Below are 22,460 nucleotides of genomic sequence, written 5' to 3'. Positions count from 1 at the left end.
CCTGACATTCCTCGCCTCATCACCGAACTCTTTCGGAAACTTGGCCTCAAACCACTTCCACTGCTTGCCATCAGAGGGTTGTCGCAACTTGCCATCATCCTTCATTCGTTCTGCTGATGCATGCCACGACATCAGTTGGGCATCCTCTGGGTTCCCGAATAGCACACGTAGGTACCACACTGAGAGTGCAGGGCTTTTCCTCTGCATGTAACCCCCTTCTTCCTCATCCTCGGGAGATGGGATCTGCTTCTTGGCCGTCTGGATCTTCGCCTTCTTGTTCCCTCTCTTTGTTGGTCCCTCAACATCCGCGTCTGCACGACAACCGACATTCCTCTTATATCGGCTCGTGTCGCAGTGCGGACAGCTCTGCAAGTTCTCATACTTACCCCGATATAGAATACAGTGGTTAGGGCATGCATGAAACTTTTTAAGCGTCATCGACATTGGACGGATCATCTTCTTCGCTCGGTAGGTATTGGCAGGCACCTTGTTACCCTCTGGGTATGAGTCAGCAAGCCTCTCTAACAGGTCATTAAAGCTTGTGTCGGACCACCCATGGCGAGCCTTCAACATGAGCATCTGGAGGTTAAAACGCAACACCATAAAATGCTTTGGACAACCCTCATACAGGGGATCAATTGCTGCCTGCTTCATCTCTTTGAAATTCTCCAACCACTTCGGATTTCCAAACAGAACGTCATCTTGATCCATACGGTTAGCAACATTTAAAAAAATCTCCACATATTCGGGCCCCAAGACAACATCACCCTGCTCATCATCATCACCGCCACCGTCTCTAATCAGATCATGGAGGCCCGCTGATGTAGATGGTTGTCGTCCCCCATCATTCGCCGTTGACGAGTTACCTCCGCCAGATGATGCACCTGTCACACTTGGATCCGCTTCTTCACCGTGATACTTCCAGATGGTGTAGTCCTTGACGAAGCCATGCCGGATCAAGTGAGAATGTACCACGTTATCTTCCTGTACAAGGTTGTTCTTACAGCTATTGCACAGACAAATGATGCGCTCTCGACCCAAAGACACACGGTGCTTTTTCGCAGCGGCAACAAACTTTCTCACATGTCCTAGAAAAGCTAAATCGTTACTGACCCTTGGTATCTTATACATCCACTCTTCCCTATCCATAGCTGCGGCCACCTAGCACACAAAAAGGGAGGAAAACAAATAAAGATATATGAAAACATGTGAGTAGCCCTAAATCTAGTTTTATTTCTCTCCTCCATTTGGATCTAGATCTAAAACATTGGGATCTAGATCTGGATCTAGAGCAAACCACCTAAATAATGCAAAGGGAGAAAATGAGAGTTAGAGAGTAAGAAATCCACCTCTTGCAATGCCCCCTTCACCAAATAAAAGGGCAAAATGTTTTCCCCTCTAAGATACTAAATATTAGGGTTTTGAGGTCAAAACCCTAATAAATGAAGAAGGAGCCACGGGGAAGAAGAAGGGGCCGGGCTATTGCTTTTATAGGCACAGCCTTAACTGTGGAGGGCATTTTAAAGAATCCACCACGGTTAATGAAGCATTAACCGTGGCGGTTCGCTTAAGCAGCCCGCCATGGTTAAAAGATTAACCGAGACGGTTTCCCTAAAGCAACCGCCACGGTTAATATAAAAGCTAGGTACTCACAAGTAAGCAAACAGAGCAACTGTTCATCATTTCCATCAAGCATCTTTTTGATCTTTTATTTTTCTAGAGATTAGCACTTAGCATGGAAAATAAAGCACACTTATCTACACACTCTTTTTATTTTGTTTTCATGTTTATAGAATGCAGTAAATTAAAGCAAGAAAATATTTATTGGGTTTTCTATGTTTTTATCTTTAAGATAAAATACTAAAATAGAAAAGAGCAAATAAAAACTTACCTGATAAAATGGGGAGGAACTCCCCCAAGCTGAATGTGGTTGTCGGTCTTACCCAATGTTCCAGAATCGCATCATGGTGGTGATGTTGTCGTTCATTGTCGTGGTGTCTTGTCTCAGTTCTTGTACTACGGCGTGGTCCTGGTTCCACTTTTGTTGCTGATCCAGGAGTCGCCCATGTTCTGCTTGCGTATCTTGAATGACGAGGAGGGTGTTGTTAGTACGGGTGAAGAAAGAGCCGGCCTCTTGGTAGCAGTCGTTCGTGAAAGCATAAGAGGCGTCGAAGTACCGTCCTGCATCGAATTGAGGCGGGGGTCTGGACCCTGAAGCTCCATATGGATCAGTGGAGTACCTGCCCGTATGAAAAGGCAGGTTTGTCCACTGGTGATCTTGGCTCTCCGGCCATGTCTCCTGTGTTGGCTCTTGTGATTGAGCATGTCGAACCCATGGGTCCCGAAGGACTCGGGGGTTGTAGTCACAATAATGCAGGTGCGCTGCTTATTCCGGCCCGGGTGAAAGGTCCTTGTTTGGTTTTGGTAATTGAGTGACAACTTAGGTGGACTAATAGTGTTTATGTGAGATACATAGGAGATTAGTCCACAGGTGATGATGTGATGATGAAGGAACTCATTGCACATGAGACATGACATCGAGTCATGTGACCAAGGTGGAGAAGATCAAGATGAGGCTTGGCTTAATGGACCGGTTGCAAGAGTGAAGGGGAAGTCGGAGGCTTTGAAGCGAGGGACCGCGTGTGACGGTGAAGCTTGAGCAAGACTTGGCGCCGATGGACCAAGGCAACGGTGAAGAGCAAGTGAGGTCAAGATCGATGAACCAATACGGTCACGTGATGATATGAAGTGGATCATATCATTTGGTGATTAGATGGTGTATGTGTTGCATCAACATTGGAGGAGATGGAATGGAAAGCGCAAGGCAAAGGTATAACCTAGGGCTTTTCCATTTCACCGGTCATAGGTGTGTAGAGAAGTTTATGACCGGATTTAGGATAGATGGCCGTACTATCAAGAGGGGAAAACTTGTTTGCATATCGGTCATCTAGTGTCACTTTAGCGATCTAACTTTGCATACGTGTTAGGATCGAGTGGCGCGGCAAGTTGAGAGGCTAACTCCTTTGGGAAACTATTTGTGAAAATGCTAACACACTTGCACTTTGGTGGTGGACACTTGTTGGTGTTAGCACATTTACAAAGGAGGTGGTGTTCCTAGGGTTGAGAGAGGTGGCGCTTTTGAGAAAATTAAGTGCATATTTTCTATTGCGCTGGTGGGAATCTTGGAAAAGTCGTGGGAGAAACACTCACCAGACGCTCTGCGCGGAGGCACCGGACGCTGGCCTTTAGCGTCCGGTGTGCTGTCGAGTGTAGCAGAGTGCACCGGACGCACCGGAGAGAGTCCGGTGCTCAGCGTCCGGTGTGCGGGCGGTTTGGCGACCCTCTCTGCGCATGAGTCCGGTGAGCATCGGACGCTGAGGGTGCGTCCGGTGGCTTACGTCCGGTGACCGTGCGAGTTTGCGGAGCTCTCTGCGCACGAGTCCGGTGAGCACCGAACGCGTCCGGGGTGACGCAGCAGAGCTTCCGGTGGTGCTGTGCAGGCGCTCGTGCGCAGTAGCCGTTGGCGGCAACGGTCGAGTTCAAACGGCTAGTGACACGTGGCGGTCAGCAGAGCACCGGACGCTGGGGGTTGAGCGTCCGGTGGCTCCCTGTGAGCGTCTGGTGCCCACGTGTTTTGCCCAGTGAAGGGGCAACAGCTAGTTTAGCCCTTAGGGCTATAAATAGAAGTGGTGGCCGGCCTTGGCCAGTGCTGAGCACCCTTGGGACTTAGTGTCCATGCTTGGGGAGTGCTAGTAAAGCCTCTAACTCACATATGCTTGATAGTAATCATCCAATTGTGTGAGTGAGTGATTCTAGTGCGTTGCATTGAGAAATTGCATCGAGTGGCACTAGGTGTTCGTGTTGCAAGCCGGTGGTGCTTGTTACTCTTGGAGGTTGCCACCTCCTAGACGGCTTGGTGGCTTGTGACTCCGTCGAAGCACGCAAGGAGATTGTGCGGTGCTCCGGAGAAGAGATTGTGAGGGGTACGGTGCTCACCCCGCGGGGATCGCGAAGAGCAACTCTAGTTGAGCGAGACGTGAATAGCGACAAGTGGTCTGGCTGGGTCAAGTGCTAGAGCTTGTGGTAAACACTCCACGTGGGAGAGTGTGACTTGCGGGTCACCACTAGCAAGAGGACCGGCGACAACCTTGGAGCTTGTCTCAACGGGGACGTAGCTTGGTGGCAACCAAGTGAACCTCGGGAGAAAATCATCGTGTCAACATTGTTCTTCCCGGTGGTTTGCAAAGTCCCTAACACAAGCTTGTTCTTACATTCATATACTTGTGCTTGTGTAGTTGCTCTTGTAATTAGTTAGCTTGTGTAGCTTGCTAGTTACCTTCTTGCTTGTGTAGCTAGAAGTAGTTTCCTTGCGTGACTAATTTGGTTTGTGTAACCTTGTTAGTCACATTGCTTAGTTTGTGTAGCTAAGTAAGTTGCGCTCTCTAATTTGGCATTAGTTGCCTTGTTATTGAGCTTGCTAGTGAGCTTAGGCTTTGTGCGCTTTGCCTCACTAGTTTGTGTAGGAGCTCCCCCAGTTTGCAAAGTACTAGTGGCATAGGTTTGTGTGACCTTGCTCCTAGAATTGGTTCGGTGAGCTCTTGCTAAGGTAGCACCTTGCTTGCTTGTTTAGGATCTTTTCAAGGTGCTAGAGAACTTAGATAGAGGGGTGTAGTCTTGGCTAGACCGATAGTTTTAATTCCACATTTGTTTCGGTTAGCTGGCACGATAATTTTTAGAAAGGACTATTCACCCCCCCTCTAGTCCGCCATCTCGACCCTTCAAGTGGTATCAGAGCTAGGTCTCACATTTGTGGTCTTCACCGACCCGAGAGGATGGCGTCTAGTGGGATAGATTGTTGTGAGACACACATTTTTGATGGCACAAACTTTGCACGTTGGAAAAATCACATGCTTGATCATTTTCGTGCAAAGGGACCTAAGTTTTGGTCGATTGTCACTAATGGTCTCACACACAACTTGGACCATAAGAATCTCACCAAAGCTCAAAAGGTTCTCTTTGAACTTGATTGTGAAGCTTATGATTATCTAATAGAATCTTTGAGCTTTGAGTTGTTTGATAGGATAAACTCCAAAGGAACTGCTTATGAAATGTGGGAGTCTATCAAACACACCTTCGGTGATTCCTCCACATGGGATGATGGCAAGTTCAAAAAGGAGGAACCAAAGGTGGATATACATGAGGTTGTTGAGCATGACCACAACATGGTGGTTGTGGACAATTGCTCCACCTCATGGTCAAGTGATGGTGATAATGATCCTACCACAAGATCACTTGACAAGGATGATGATGATGCCACAAGTGATGCAAATGATGATGCTACCTCATGCACACTTGATGATGAAGATGATGGCTATGAGAGTGATGCTTCCACAAGCTCATCTACTACATCACCACATTGCTTCATGTCACATGGTGACACTAAGGTATCTATTGGTGATGTGATTATTGATTGTGATGGTCCAAATTTTGAGCTCGTATGCAAACTCTCAAAAGCTTTAAGAAATGAGTTAGCAACAACAAATAAATTGAAAAATGAAAAGTCATTTCTAAAGACCGCATGTGAACAACAAAAACATCTACTTTATGTTACTAATTGTTCACATGAGGAGCTAAAATTAGTTCATGAGGAACTTTGTGTTGCTCATGATAACTTGGTACAAGACCATGCTTTACTCACTATGAAGCTTTCTAATGAAGAAACTAAAACTAGTGAGAGCTCATCACTTGGGTCAAATGATCAATCACATATGGTTACTAACCCTTGTGATGTAGGCAAGAAGCATGTATCCACCTCTTGTGATGATTTATTATCTATGCCATGTTCTTCACAATTAGATATTTGTTCTACTTCCATATCTTGTGAGACTAACCTTTTGAAGGAGAACAATGACCTCAAAAATGAAGTGAAGAATTTGAGCAACAAGTTAGAGAGGTGCTACTACTCAAAAGTCACCTTTGAGCATATATTGAAGACTCAAAGAATCTATGGTGACAAGTGTGGCCTTGGCTTCAAGGAGAAGATGACAAAGGGCTTAAGAAAGCAAAAAAAGAGAAAGCTTTCTCATTTCATGTGCTATCGGTGCCATGAAGTGGGTCATCTTGCAAATGGTTTCCCAAACAAAGAGAAGCTCAAGAATATGAAAGAAGAAGAGAGGCTAAAGCATGTTAAGTGCTTCAAGTGTCGCACTTGGGGTCATCTCACCTCAATGTGCCCAACCAAGCAATTGGTGAAGCATCAAGTGAAGCCTCAACAAAAGCCACAAGTTGAGCAAGAAAAGAAGCCCCAAACTCAAGTCAAGCTCTACCATGAAGATGGTGGTGACATGGGGATGATGAAGAAGAAGACAAAAAGGGGAGGTAGACAATCAAGATCATCAAAAGACCTCTCCCACATCAAATGCTTTGAGTGCAAGAATGATGGACACTTTGCCTCGAAGTGTCCTACCAAGCTTGAGAAGAAGGCTCAAGCAACTTTCAAGAGGCAAGGCAATGAGAAGCAACACATGAGCAAGGAAGAAAAGGCTCAATCCAAAAGAAGTTGCTACTTATGCCGGGAAAGGGGACACATGGCTCATTCATGTCCCCTAGTTAATAATTCTAAGCCTATTTCAATTGATAACCATAATATGCTTAGAAAGGATGGTGATGGTACCTCTATGGTTGCTATTGCAAAACATCCCGCTACTCATACTAAGGCATCGCCTAAGTATGTTGCTCCTAACTTGAGAGGACCCAAACTAGTTTGGGTACCATCAAAAAGTGGATGATTGTTTGTAGGTACCATCGGCATTGGAGGCTTGATTCAATTGATCTTATATTATTCATCATATGATTGAGTCAAGTATTGAAGCTTAGTGCTTATCCCATCCCAATGCCAAGTCAAATAAGTGAAGTCCAAGTGCTACAACATACAAGTGCAAATATTTAAGTTGTGGTAACTTATTGGATTATTTGATGGCTTGCAAATACATAAGTTGAAGCTTGCAAATTAGATAATCATGAGCTAACCAAGGTATATCTTTGTTGATCACATTCATTTGGGTGCATATAAGTTGATTGAATTGGATACATATGCAATGTTGCTTGCTATAAGATGATTGAATGGATTAAATGCTTAGTAATCAAGTTTGGATTGATTTGAGTTGGATAAGTTCATAAGATGACTTTTAGTGAGTGGATTGAATTAATATATGTCTTATGAAAGTATTCAATCAAGTTGATTTCAAGTTTGATTCAATTTGAACAAGCATAGCTCAATTGCTTGAAATCTGTCTAATTTTGAAAAAAACTGAGCTAGCAGTGATCAAGTCAGAGTTTGAGTGACCAAATCTATTTGGAATGGCTTGAAATTTGGTATGAATGCTGTACAATTATCATAAAAGATGCTGTAGAAATTTCATGAGAATTGGATAAGGGATACTTCGGTTTTGAAGTGGATCTTATCAACCATAGTGCAGCAGATTTCAGCATATAGCAGTAGTGGAAGAATTGAAATCTGGTAGCAATCTAGAAGTCAAATGAAGCTCAAATTTTCACAGCTGCTAGATGACTTAGTGAATCACATCTGCACCAAATTTCGTGGTATTTGGATCTGTACATTGTGAGATATGGATATTTATTTAAAGGGTACAGAATCTGCCAGAAAAGTGACAAATATTGGATTGATCTAGAGTCACTTCAATTGAAAGGTCCTCAAGTTGGAAATATATTATAAGTGTTTGAGGCACCTAAGTTTGGTTTTGAATTGATCTAGAAGCATGACAAGTAATGAGTACAAGGTCAATTGATTGTGAAATGTACTTGGTGTACACATTTTGTACTCAAATTGAAAATGAAGATCAAACTCAAGATGAAGATGAAGTTTAAGTTCCAGTAACTATTGGAAATCATTTAGTAGAAAGAAAAGGACTTAAAGAAAGATTCATGGTTACTCATCATATTAAGTCCATCACTTGAATCAATCAATTAAAGCAATTCAAGTGAGTGTCAAGAATGGTTCTTTAGAGAGAGGTCACTTCTCCCTATGTGAGGGGCTTGCCGCCCGAGGAGTGGGTTAACCAAGTGTGGTGCTTGGAAGGCTAACATGGAAGTGGTGATCTAAGGGATATTTAAGATGCTTAGTTGAAGCAATCAAAAGGATTGATCAAGAGAGCAAGCAACACCCAAAAGAGAACTAGTCACGATGTTCAAGTGATATTCCTAGTAGTTCTCTCATGCAAGCAATGGTCAAAAGAAAAAGCAAGCCAACCATAATAATATAGTGCACTTGATCAAAAAGTGGTTCTCAATTCATATGGGTGAAGATTTGATCTATCAATTGGCATTTATAATTGGTCTTCACCAAGCTTATAATTGGACTTCACATTGTATTGGAGAAATGACTTGGAATCTATGTGGCTATCCTCTTCTCCAAGATAGCAAAGGTATCATTGTAATGTGCATGACCATTTCATCCCTTGCTAGTATGCGGTTAGTGCATATAGTACATGCTTAATAGGATCATGCATGACAAATGAAAAGTTTTCAACTCATAGCCTACCACTATTGCTTGAATGATTAGTTGGTCTAGTGGTATGAATATGAGTTTATTCATGAGCTATTGAACCCAAGTACTTGATCTATTTTGGATTGTTAACAAGTGACAAGTACAACATTGGCAAGATAACCCTTAATTAGAGGTGTGAAAAAGCTTGTCATTGGTTCAAACTGGACTTGGAAGCTTAGGCAAATCAACATAGTTCAAGTCAACAATTAGAAGCTCATGATGATAAGAGTACAAGAACAATACAACAATGCAAGTGGATATCTAGATTCAAATGTTTCTTCAATTGGTATCCTACAATTGGTACTCTTGATAGCAAATGTTCAAGAAAGCAAACAAGTGGTTCCATATTAGAAGACCTTAATTGGTAGAAGATTTCAATATGATATCGGACAAGATATTTCAAATATCACATTTATACATATGGTATATATCATACAAGAAGGTGGTTCCACAAGTGATCCTCAACTTTAAGTGATCATCAAGCGAAGCAAGTTCCCTCACCATCAAGATTGACAAGTGAATGACCCATGCTATGACATAGGGGGAGTGCCCCACCAAATGGTATCAAGGTCAAAGATCCTATGTGGTATCTCAAGAGCAATACAAGAAATGTCATTCCAACACATATGGTGATGTCCATCAAAAATGCAAGATTCAAGCCTCAACCATCTATCCCAATGCAATCCCTCGTCACAATAAGATTCACACTCTTTCAATTGGTATGAAGTGATTTAATTGGTATCACATACCTTTTATGGAAATTGATGACAAGGGGGGGAAGTTGGAACAAAGATGTGATCATGGGATAAGTTGGACAACAAAAGATATATTTCAAGGGGGAGAGATCAAAGATGGACATGGACAAGGGAGCAACATTAAAAGAAAAGATGATGGATCAAAATTCTTGGACAAAAGGGAAGCACACAAGTAGGGGGAGCAAGCTCATGAACATTGATTGTTTGCATTTGATATGTGCATATTCATGTGCTTGCTTGCATTGCATAGGTTTTAAATTCAATATGCATGCTTGTGTGGTGTATGCTAGTTATAGAACTTGATTGATGATATGATAACTAGCATGCATAGGTTGGTAGCTAGACTTGTGTTTTTCAAGTAAAAACTAGACCCTTACTTATAATGTTGATCTCACGGGGTTTCTAGTGTTTTTGTTGTCTAGCTACTCATGGTGCTAAGGATGGTGTACATTGAATGCTTCAAATGCTATCGATTTTGGTATCGAGCTACAAAAGTTTATTCTATACACCTTAGCACTTAGTAGGGTTTTATGGTGCTTATCCAAATCTTGACATAGAGCTTAAATGTTGGATAAGTAGCATAAAATCCAAAACAAGTTAGCAATTTACACTTGTGTGAAGTGCTAGCTTTAAAAAGCTTAATTTCCATATCTTTGTAGAGTTGTCATCAATTACCAAAAAGGGGAGATTGAAAGGTCCTTGTTTGGTTTTGGTAATTGAGTGACAACTTAGGTGGACTAATAGTGTTTATGTGAGATACACAGGAGATTAGTCCACAGGTGATGATGTGATGATGAAGGAACTCATTGCACATGAGACATGACATGGAGTCATGTGACCAAGGTGGAGAAGATCAAGATGAGGCTTGGCTTGATGGACCGGTTGCAAGAGTGAAGGGCAAGTCGGAGGCTTTGAAGCGAGGGACCGCGTGTAACGGTGAAGCTTGAGCAAGACTTGGCGCCGATGGACCAAGGCAACGGTGAAGAGCAAGTGAGGTCAAGATCGATGAACCAATACGGTCACGTGATGATATGAAGTGGATCATATCATTTGGTGATTAGTTGGTGCATGTGTTGCATCAACATTGGAGGAGATGGAATGGAAAGCGCAAGGCAAAGGTATAACCTAGGGCTTTTCCATTTCACCGGTCATAGGTGTGTAGAGAAGTTTATGACCGGATTTAGGATAGATGGCCGTACTATCAAGAGGGGCAAACTTGTTTGCATATCGGTCATCTAGTGCCACTTGAGCGATCTAACTTTGCATACGTGTTAGGATCGAGTGGCGTGGCAAGTTGAGAGGCAAACTCCTTTGTGGAACTGTTTGTGAAAATGCTAACACACTTGCACTTTGGTGGTGGACACTTGTTGGTGTTAGCACATTTACAAAGGAGGTGGTGTTCCTAGGGTTGAGAGAGGTGTGGGTTTGGATTCGGCGCTTTTGAGAAAATTAATTGCATATTTTCTATTGCGCCGGTGGGAATCTTGAAAAAGTCGCGGGAGTGACCAGACGCTCTACGCGGAGGCACTAGACGCTGGCCTTTAGCGTCCGGTGTGCTGTCGGGTGTAGCAGAGTGCACCGGACGGACCGGAGAGAGTCCGGTGCTCAGCGTCCGGTGTGCGGGCGGTTTGGCGACCCTCTCTGTGCATGAGTCCGGTGAGCACCGGACGCTGAGGGTGCGTCCGGTGGCTTGCGTCCGGTGACCGTGCGAGTTTGCGGAGCTCTCTGCGCACGAGTCCGGTGAGCATCGGACGCGTCCGGTGTGATGCAGCAGAGCGTCCGGTGGTGCTTGTCACGGAACCGTCCAAATTATAAGAGCACAAGTACAAAAACAATCACCGAAGCGATCAATTTATCATACTTGAGCCCATATAACTCCGGTAGTCCAACAAAATCACGAGGGATTTCAAACCAACCAACATACAAGCCAAGATCGTAGTGATTCAACATAACAAGTCACACGTTACATACATTTCGCAAGTAGTTCAAATACATCGGAGTTCGATAAGGTTATTACAACTCAGGTTTACAAATAGCGGAAGCAAAGTAATTTGAAACCAATATCACTTTTATTTCAAATACATGCCAGTACCATGGTCCATTCCAACAAAAGCATCATAGATGAGGTAAGTAGGAAGGATCATGCCCATGATCTTACTCCTTCCCTAAAGCAGGAGTCATCCAAATCTTGCAGTAGCTATGATACATCACAACCTGCAACAAGTGGGAATAAACCCTGAGTACGAGAATGTACTCAGCTAGACTTACCCGTCATAAACCAGAAATAAATGACACCAAGGAGTATGCAAGGCTGATATATAAGTGGAGCTTGTTGGACAACATTTTGCATAAAAAGCTTAAGTATAAATAGTTAAACCTTTCTTATTTAGCATCCATTTAATTCTCATTAACCTATCCACTAGATTAGCACCTGTACTATAGCAATCACTTGATTAATATCAATCAATAATAACCATATCAGGTTTATCAAGGCCGTGATCATCATCATCATCATAGAACCATTAAGTTATTTAGTGAATGCTACGTTTGCCGCTGCTCTGTCAAGTTCTCACTATCCGGGAGAGACGGCGATTCGAATCGATTCCTATCCAGCTGGAGGGGTATTCCTAGCACTCACCCAAGCATCCCCCGTCGGAGAGCCAACAGGTCACCTTTGGTACGACTCAGGAATCGCGGTTCCGATCAGCGCCGCACTCCCAGGGCTACCACTCTGCCAGGGAGGTCAGGAATTTTAACTCACCTGCCTTTGGACTTACGCCAATGGTCCCCCGCACACCGCACTTCCTCCGGTAGTGCGCACTTTATACTTGCCGGTCTTCCGGCCTGAGTCATACTACTAGGCTTCGCGGTCGGAACGAGTTACCGGCCAACTAAGTGTTAGGCATGCGTTCAACATGACAAGAGGACGTACAACGATCGGTCCTTAACCGACACAGACGGGGATAGATCCGCACCCAAGACCTCCATGCCTTGTTGCGTCACTATCATCATCCCGCCCGGTCTCCTTTCATATTATTAACACATGGTTCTTTTCCACGATAGCAAATATAGCCAACCGTGATCCGGAATCCACCTATATCCTGCAGGTGACAGGAAATCACCTGGCTTCTACCGAGCTAAGCATGGCTAAGCAGAGACGTGATCCTAACTAATTAGGATTCAGGTTATGTATATACTGGACAAGGAAGGGTATATATATGCAGCAAGGGTTTCATCCAACTCCTATACTTAATGCAACAATACATATATAACAAATATATACTCATTCACTTTCAAAAAGTAGGAGGCTTATAATGCTCCGGGGCTTGCCTGGAATGTGACACCGAGTCAGATTAGTTAGCTTGCTCCGTCTTGGTGACATCTAAGATCATAACACTTGCTTAATCATTCCATCTTCGGGATGATCCACCATCACGTCCTTCACGTGGCTCATCTAGCGTACCTAAATGAGATGCAAGATGCAAGTGCATGAACATACAGAAGTGCAATAGACAAAGCATCACACACAAGAAGCATGGCAAGAGCATGGTTACACTAAACATACTTAAGCACATCTCATTGCTCAACTTAATGATCACACAACCAACATGCTAAGCCAACAAGGAATGCAACACTAAACATATTAGACATGGCATACATGTTTCACCGGGTCTCAAGTAAATTAACTTGGCCATTACCAAAGACATGAGTCATACATAGCAATATACCAAGCAACAACAATACATGGAATGTACCATTTTTAGGACTGTTAACAACAGCTGAGAAAATAAATCATAACTGGAGTTACACAACTCCAAAAGACATGAATTAAGACATTCTGGAAAGCTTAAGAAATTATCTGCATTTTATATTTAGACATCAAAGCATGATTCTCAACTTAAGCTGCTCGAAATTATAAAGTTCCAGAATCTGTCCCTGACAAACAGAGAGCAGCCATTTCTGGAATCCAACTTTGAACAGACATAACTCACAAACCACAAGGCCAAATACTACCAAATTTTAACAGCAGCTAGATAGGTGAACTATCTACAACTTTGCTATAAACAAGATTCCCAGAAAACACCATTTACATATTGTAATCCAAACAGTTCCACAAACTGTCCAGAAACAACAATTGCAAACAATTAATTATTAACTTATGTTTCAAACATGCATTTGAGCAAAACCATTGTTACCAACAGTTTACACATAGTTAAAGAACACCAGAAAACATAGTGGTCACAACCAAATAAATTTATTTAATGCATTTCTTAATTTATTTGGATAATAAGGTGAATTAAAGAACATATAACAAAAGTGCTCAATAAATTCCACCAAAATTACAGTAGCTTCTAAACACTATCCATAGCCCACTGTATCAATTTCACTGCATTTGAATAAGCATGGCAACATCTATGAAAGAAACAAATTGCTATTGCAATTAACCATGTGAGAATAAGATAAATCTAAAACTCACATTTTCTTCACACACATGACCATAATATATATCAACAGGATACAACAATATCACAGAATGGTAGTGGAACAACATTTTCTATTTTTACATTTTTATTTATAATTATAAACCATTTATCAAGATCCATAAAGACATCTCTGTCCAAAACATGGACAGAATCTATCATGTCAGATTAAACAGCCATAACTTGAGTTTCACATGTCCATAAATTATGGTTATGTACTTTCTAGAAAGCTTACTAAATTGTGAACAACTTTGTTATTAACATATAGAGCTGAATCTAGCACTAACAAGGTCTTACATAACAAACAATGCATCCCTGTCTGGGTTTAGACAGAAACTGAAACAGTACTTTAGACTACTATAACTAAACATATGCTTGACCAAAAATTATGCTATTTAGCTTGATGGAAAGCTTATGAAAAGTACCACAACTCATATATTTTCATCCAGGCATGATTCACAACCAAACTGAGTCAAACAATATAAACATGCAGATCCACTCAGAATAGGAGCAAAGCAACACAGGGAATTTGTTATTTTTATAACTGTTAATCTGTCATTCCTAAATTCACCAAACTTTTTCCAGACATCAAATATAATATGAAAAGCTTGTCACAATATTTTCACATTTATTTTAGCAATAATACAGTGGTTATGAAAAAGACAAATATAGCAAGCAATTAAAACCGAACTGCATAAATCAATTTTTACCGTTAAAACATCAAACACAAACATGTCATATTATAGATCTACTGCATAGATAATTTCATAAGGATTCCAAAAAGTCCACATTTGCTATTTTACGACTTTTCTACGAATTTCTATGCATTTACAAAGTTCATCCAGAAATCTGTAAACAGATCTTTCACCGGGGACCCTGGAGTTTCCAAGAATCATGCAACAGCCCACAAACACTATTCATCTGAGTCTTGGCTTCGCATCTGGAACCCTGGGTTGTTTCTTATTCCAACACGAGGTCCTTCCTCTTCTCTCCTTTCGTACAGAGACCAGGGTTTCGATTTCCACCGGAGGTGGCACCAGCAGTAAATGGGTGGAGGAGGGACAGGGAAGACCGCGTAGCTCTAGAGCTATTCGCTGCTATGGTTGGACTCGAGGTACAGCAGGGAGTGATCGGTGGAGGTCGGCCATGGAGCTCCGCTTCCTGTCCATGGCGGACAGAGGGAGAGAGCAGGAGTACGGGAGTTTGGAGGGGCACAGAGAGCCGGACGGCGTGGAGGGAAGGTGGAGGCGAGTGAATGAGGAAGTGGGGAGCGCTTCTGGCTGTCCCAACGCGACATGGAGCACCAGCAGAGGTGCAGCAATGGTGGGGCGCGCTCTGGTGCATGGCATCCACGTCCTCGCCACGCGTCGCCCATTGAGGCTTTTCGACGAACAGGTGGCGGGCATCAAAGTATCCAAGGTGGGACGCCAATTCGGGCCTCTTCCCGGCCAAATTTGGACATGGGCCTAAAACGAAGTTTGCTCTACTCTTGACACTCTCCAACTTTGATTAAGGTGCCATGGTCATTAGAGTTGTAGATTAGTAGATAATTTGATGCCAATCTATGAGTGTCAACGAATTGATAGAGATTAGCAAAACTCAAAATTGATGACCAAAACGAAGTCAAACTGGTGTCATCTTTTGGCATGCTCTTGTACACAATATGTACTCCAACTTTTATTTTGGGACCCAAGCAAGTTGTTCATAAGAATTAGGAGAACGCGGGATGCCAACATGACGAACTGAAATTCCAGACTTAGAAATCCGAAATGCTGGAATTTACAGCAGATTCGAACTTGTGCCTATTATTTGACAGGATTAGAAGATGATTCAGACTTGGGCACTTTAACAAAGTTTGTAGCATAAAAACTATACTACAACTTTTATTAAAGGACCTTGTACTGTTTCTGCCTGGTTAGTAAGATACAAAGCTCCCAACTAGGATACCCGAAACTGAGCACCTTGAGGACTTAGCCAAATTTCTGGGGTTCCAAAACAGCACTGCATTGAATCTTGTGAGCTCAATTTGACTAGGATAGTTACCAAACTAGCTCTTGACCATTAAATAAAGTTTGTTCTACAGAAGCAAAACTACAACTTTTATTTAAGGTCAAACCTCATAACTGGTACCAAAGTCAAACTTTCACTTTGGTCAAAGTATTAACTTGATAAAGCTCAAACTAGGGTTTTAGAGCAAATAAAGCATTTTCTTGGCACAAGCTCAACATGAACCCTTCATAACTTTTGTTGTAGAGTTCATCTAGAGTCATTTGGTCAAGATTGCAAGATTAGGTTAGTAACCCAAGGTTCCGTTCACTTAATAAGGTCATTCCAACAATCATGTAACTTATCCTTTCATTTGACCTTTTGAATCCAAACTTCACGAAACTTTTTGAGTGATCAACCTAGGTAGAGATGGAGATGATACACATGAAAGAAGCACCATCAGCAACCACAAGCTTTATTATGCAGGATCATCAAGCATTCACTTGTCACAACATCAAAGTATGTTTCATACTATCATATATGAACAAGTGATGCTTATGCTCATGAAATGTAAGTGCCAAAACGCAAAACAACACCTGGGGTGTTACAGTGCTGTGCAGGCGCGCGTGCGCAGTAGCCGTTGGCGGCAACGGTCAAGTTCAATTGGCTAGTGACACGTGGCGGTCAGCTGAGCACTGGACGCTGGGGGTTGAGCGTCCGGTGGCTCCCTGTAAGCGTCCGGTGCCCACGTGTTTTGCCTAGTGAAGGGGCAATGGCTAGTTTAGCCCTTGGGGCTATAAATAAATGTGGTGGCCGGCCTTGGCCAGTGCTGAGCACACTTGGGACTTAGTGTCCATGCTTGGGGAGTGCTAGTAAAGCCTCTAACTCACATATGCTTGATAGTAATCATCCGATTGTGTGAGTGTGTGATTCTAGTGTGTTGCATTGAGAAATTGCATCGAGTGGCACTAGATGTTCGTGTTGCAAGCCGATGGTGCTTGTTACTCTTGGAGGTTGCCACCTCCTAGACGGCTTGGTGGCTTGTGACTCCGTCGAAGCACGCAAGGAGATTGTGCGGTGCTCCGGAGAAGAGATTGTGAGGGGTACGGTACTCACCCGCGGGGATCGCGAAGAGCAACTCTAGTTGAGCGAGACGTGAAGAGCGACAAGTGGTCCGGCCGGGTCAAGTGCTAGAGCTTGTGGTAAGCACTCCACGTGGGAGAGTGTGACTTGCGGGTCACCACTAGCAAGAGGACCGGCGGCAACCTTGGAGCTTGTCTCAACGGGGACGTAGCTTGGTGGCAACCAAGTGAACCTCGGGAGAAAATCATCGTGTCAACATTGTTCTTCCCGGTGGTTTGCAAAGTCCCTAACACAAGCTTGTTGTTACGTTCATATACTTGTGCTTGTGTAGTTGCTCTTGTAATTAGTTAGCTTGTGTAGCTTGCTAGTTACGTTCTTGCTTGTGTAGCTAGAAGTAGTTTCCTTGCGTGACTAATTTGGTTTGTGTAACCTTGTTAGTCACATTGCTTAGTTTGTGTAGCTAAGTAAGTTGCGCTCTCTAATTTGGCATTAGTTGCCTTGTTATTGAGCTTGCTAGTGAGCTTAGGCTTTGTGCGCTTTGCCTCACTAGTTTGTGTAGGAGCTCCCCCAGTTTGCATAGTACTAGTGGCATAGGTTTGTGTGACCTTGCTCCTAGAATTGGTTCGGTGAGCTCTTGCTAAGGTAGCACCTTGCTTGCTTGTTTAGGATCTTTTCAAGGTGCTAGAGAACTTAGATAGAGGTGTGTAGTCTTGGCTAGACCGATAGTTTTAATTCCACATTTGTTTCGATTAGCCGGCACGATAATTTTTAGAAAGGACTATTCACCGGGATCAGCTTCATACCAGGTGCGTTCTTGATGGGTGGTCATCCTTTCAGATGCCACTCGTTGTGGAGCTCTCTGGTTTACCGGTGTCACTACAATCTCAATCAAATAATTTTGAACAACATAGAGGCCAAGGTTCGGGTTAGGTAACCGAATCTTGCCTTTATTGTCGTATAACATATACATTACGTTTCCCTCTTTCTTCAACATCCGAGCTTGCCTAAATGTGTCATAGCCATGATAAATTCGTAACTCATCTATGAATTCCAATGATGAGTTTTCTAGTAAATTAAGATTAGAGGCTAGACGAGTGACGAGTGAAGTACAACCTACCGGTCCCTAAAGACTAGGTATACTAAGCCAATGAGAAACCAAAAGAGTAACAGGTGAAGTGTGTATTTTATTTATAGCAGCATATAGAAGTTGCAAATCTCCTACTCTTACTTTTCTAATATCATCACGATGGAAAAGATTGTACCCAAACCATTTGTGGAACATCCTGAGAGTGGGGTGTTCCATGTCACTGGTTCGGGCTTGACTATAAAACTCATCTCTAGATATCTCTCTCCAGAACTGGTGTCTCTCAAAATTGAGTAAGTCAGAGTCAATGTCCAGGTTCCATCTTGAAGAGAAACCGAGATGGTCGCTCAGTTCTCTCCAAGACAACATAATGTCATGTTTGAACATCCGAAAAGCGATTCCCCCCTCATAATATTGTAAAGTGCAAAGAAATCAAGGGTGAGAAGACGGGAACCCAGCTCAGTTATGTTCCAAAAATTTGTCCATCCCACCATCTGGAAAATCAAATCAAATTCAGTATCCATACCTGTTTCTTGTAGCAAGATAGGATCAAGAGTGGGGGTGTGAATGAAATCCTTATTCTTTAGCTGCTGGTAAACTTCCTTTTACCTGTGGGTCTTCAGTCCAAGGTCTCCTGTCTTGAGGAGGACCTTGACTTGTGGATCATATGAAGATGATGGAGCTTGCGGGGGCGTCGGGTCGACGCTCATCTCTGACTGGTGCGAGGAGAGTCAGGATTAACTCCTCGTACCTATGTTCTTGAAGGCCTTGCCTGCGTTCTTTACCTTTTTGAACATCCTGCAAACAAAAGTTGACACACACACAACTAGTGGAAAATGTGTGAGAGAAAAATGTTAGTGGTCAGCTGTTCGAAATGTCAGTAGTCCAGGGGTTAGTCGTTCAAGACAAGTTTTTTTTATTTTTGGCAGCACCTCCCCCAAGACAACTTTTACTTCCGCTCTAGACAGCGGGATCACTACTTACTAGGTGAACCTTACTCTCTCACTCAAAAACTACCAACCTCTCTTCCTCTCTTCTCTTCCTCTCTACTCTCCTTCTCACTTCACTACAAGAGCTCCTTCTCTGGAAACTAAAACTTGCGTGGTTTTCTGGAATGCTTGTGTGAAGAAGTTGGAGGCAGGAAGTGGCTTTTTATAGGCTGAAGGGGGGACAGGGCGGGCGCCCTCTATAGGTGGGCGGGTGCCCACCTTTGGTGGCCATCCTGGCTGTCTTTTCTCCACTCCCTCCGTTGCTTGGCTCTTACGCAGAATAATAGTTCATGGGTGGTGGTTGGTCGGTGGAAAAGTGTTGGTGAGTGGAGTTATGTTGGTGGATCAAATAATGTGGTGGGATGTGTGTGAGGTGTGGTGTATGACATGTGGGACCCAAGGAGTGTGGGTCATGTTTCTAGAATGTTGCTATAATTAAATATAATGCAGGAAAATCTATGAGAATTGAAACTTATTGAAAATGATCATGGGAAAATATTTTTGTGCCTCCACAATAATTAATAAATATGGGTCGTCACACACCATAGATATTATTTATATGGGGCTTTTCATTATTATAATAATGCTATGAATAAATATGGATAATGCAAGAATTAAATATGAGAGAATTAATGATGCGGATAAATACCGATTTACCTCCCGGCGAGGGTTTGGGATTTTTAGATCCCCCAAGCTGGACCTCCCAATCTTTTAATCTTCCGAATTAATTTCCTCTAGAGTTGGTGTCTCCAGTGGTTCTTCTTCATGAACTTCCTTCACTGTAGAGTCTCTCTTTGGTCTGGGCTTAAATGTGAAGTGTTCTTCTTTTCCGTTTATGTTGAACTTGATTTCTCCCTTTCCGACATCGATGTGGGCATTGGCAGTGCTCAGAAATGGCCTTCCAAGGATGATAGACACTTTTGAGTCGGGACTCATGTCCAGTACCACAAAGTCTACTAGCACAAGGAAATCTCTTATCTTGACTGGGATGTTCTCAGCGATGCCCAACGGGTGTCGAACTGATTGATCTGCTAGTTGCAGGCACATTGATGTTGGTTCTAGGGTCGTATGCTCAAGCTTCTCGTAGACTGATGCTGGCATCACACTGACACTTGCTCCTAGATCACAAACTGCATTGTTAAAGTGTTGTTTTCCGATCGAGCAATCAATGGTGGGACATCTTGGATCCTTCTTCTTCCTTAGTGGTTTATTGAGGATGGCCGCACCACATTCTTCTGTCTGCTTGATAACCTTAGTGGTGGGCAGTGGTCTCTTCTTGTTAAGAATATCTCTGATGTACTTTGCATATGTGGGTACCTGTATGGCATCAAGTAGAGGTATGTTGACATATAATTTTTGAATGACCTCTACAAACTTACCAAACTGCTCATCCGACTGCAGTCCTTTGTTTCTTCTAGGAAATGGCAAATAGTTGGTGTCGTAAAAATCATTCCTCATTTCTCCAGCTCTTGGTGGTTGTAGCAGATCTTCTGCTGCAACTGGGCTTTCTTCTTCTATCACTGCTGGTTGCACTGGTGCTGTTGTTCTCTGTTTCTCTTTTGGGTATGGGGGATCCCTGGTGGCTTGGCCTCCTCTAGTAGTTATGTTCTTTACCTGCTCAATGTTAGTGGCAACAGGCAATGCAGTAGCTAGCTTTATTAATTTAAGCTCTACCCTTTTATTGAGAGTGTTTTGCTCATCAAAGGCAGTTAATAGAAAATCCATTTTATTGTGTATATCTTTTAGAGATGATTCATTTGTATCTAGCCTTTGTTTAACTTCATCATTAGATTTTGTTTGTTGAGCAATTATCTCTTTTAATGAAAGTTGCTTGAAAGTATTACCTGAATTCATACCTTTGCTATTGGGTTGACTCGAAGTAGGTTGATATTTATATGCTGTCTCAATGACCCTTTGATCTTCTTTGAACTTGGCCCTCTGGACAATCCAATGGAGCAAATTTTCCATCTTGGTTGATAATGCATTTACTTCTTCCTGTATTTCTTCAGTTTGATGACATTGTTGAGCTTTATCTTGGGACCAGCTTTGGTTTTCCGCTATCTTATCCAAAAGTATATCTGCTTTTCCAATTGTAAGCTCCAAGAATGATCCTTTAGCAGATGCATCTAGGCACTCACGAGCCTTCTGGGTTAATCCATGGTAGAATGTCTGCATAAGTAACCATTTGGCCATTCCATGGTGAGGACAATCTGATATGTATCCTTGAAAATGCTCCCATGCTTCTAGAATGGTTTCTGTCTTCTGCTGTTGGAAACTGACAATATTTCCTCTTAAGGCAGCTATTTTGCCTATAGGGAAAAACTTTGATAGAAAGGCATCTGACAAGTTTGTCCAGTTGTTGATGTTATCTTGATGAGTGTAGAACCACTTCCTTGCTTTCCCTTCTAGTGAGAATTGAAAGAGGCGAAGCAGTATGACGTCTTTGTCGACTCCGTTGATACGGATTCTGCTTCCAATCTCTAAGAAATTTTGCAAGTGTGCACTAGCATCTTGATGTGCCTTTCCACTGAATTGTGTAGCTTGCACCAAATTGATGAGGCTTGACTTGAGCTCGAACTCGAGTGCTCCTTCTTCTACTGCAAATCTTGGACCAGTTGGAATGCTCTCAAGACTTGGAGCAGAGAATTCTTGCAAGGTCTTTTGTGTCATAGCTTCAGCAATTGGTAGCTAGCTTCTTCTTTCCTTCTTGATTGCTTTGGTTCTGATGATGAAGAGTTGAATGTACCAAAGTCAATCCTGATATACCCTGTATAGAAATATAAACATAGAAAAACAACAGGGTGAACCTGCCAAAGCAGAGGTGCCTTGTTATGATTTCTCACTTAGTAGCTGTTTTTATGCAATTATTTCTCCATACTCTAGTCTAATATTTTATGTGAATAACCTTGACTGACTTCCTGACTTTCCTTACCGTTCCCCGGCAACGGCGCCAGAAATGCTTGTTGACACTTACTAACACCACTTGAATACTAGGTTGTCATCCCCAGCATGGTGCCAGAGTGTACAAAGGTATTTATGAATGTAAAAGCTCTCTAGAAAATAAACTATTCTATCTGCAAGCACACAGATAAAATACCTCATTGTAGCATTTCACTAGGAAAGTATTCCAGGTATCGTTATTTATAATTTTGCTTAAGAGGACAGTGGAAATGAAGATAAGGGTAAAATCTATCAAGGCATTGTTGACGGTCCTTAATGCTCACATTTAACCGTCAACTAATCATGGAAAAGGACCTATATGCAACCAACACCCAGACTTAGGGTTTTATCTGATAGAATTCCACGAGTTTTGGTGTTTGTCTATTTCTACAGGCGGTTATCAGGAAATATGGAGGAAAGGTCCACATGTCAGGTTTACATAGAGATATTAACGTGCACCGCAATTTTCTATCATCTAGAAGACTCCAGAAACCACGGGAACGAACGGGAAGGCGATCGGGCCCGGGGGCAGGGTGCCCGCCCTCCCTCCCAGGGCGCCCGCCCTGGTGTCTCAAC

This window comes from Sorghum bicolor, chromosome 1 (genome assembly GCF_000003195.3).
Source record: "Sorghum bicolor cultivar BTx623 chromosome 1, Sorghum_bicolor_NCBIv3, whole genome shotgun sequence".
Classification (NCBI taxonomy): Eukaryota; Viridiplantae; Streptophyta; class Magnoliopsida; order Poales; family Poaceae; genus Sorghum; species Sorghum bicolor.
This window is presented reverse-complemented; position numbering follows the sequence as displayed.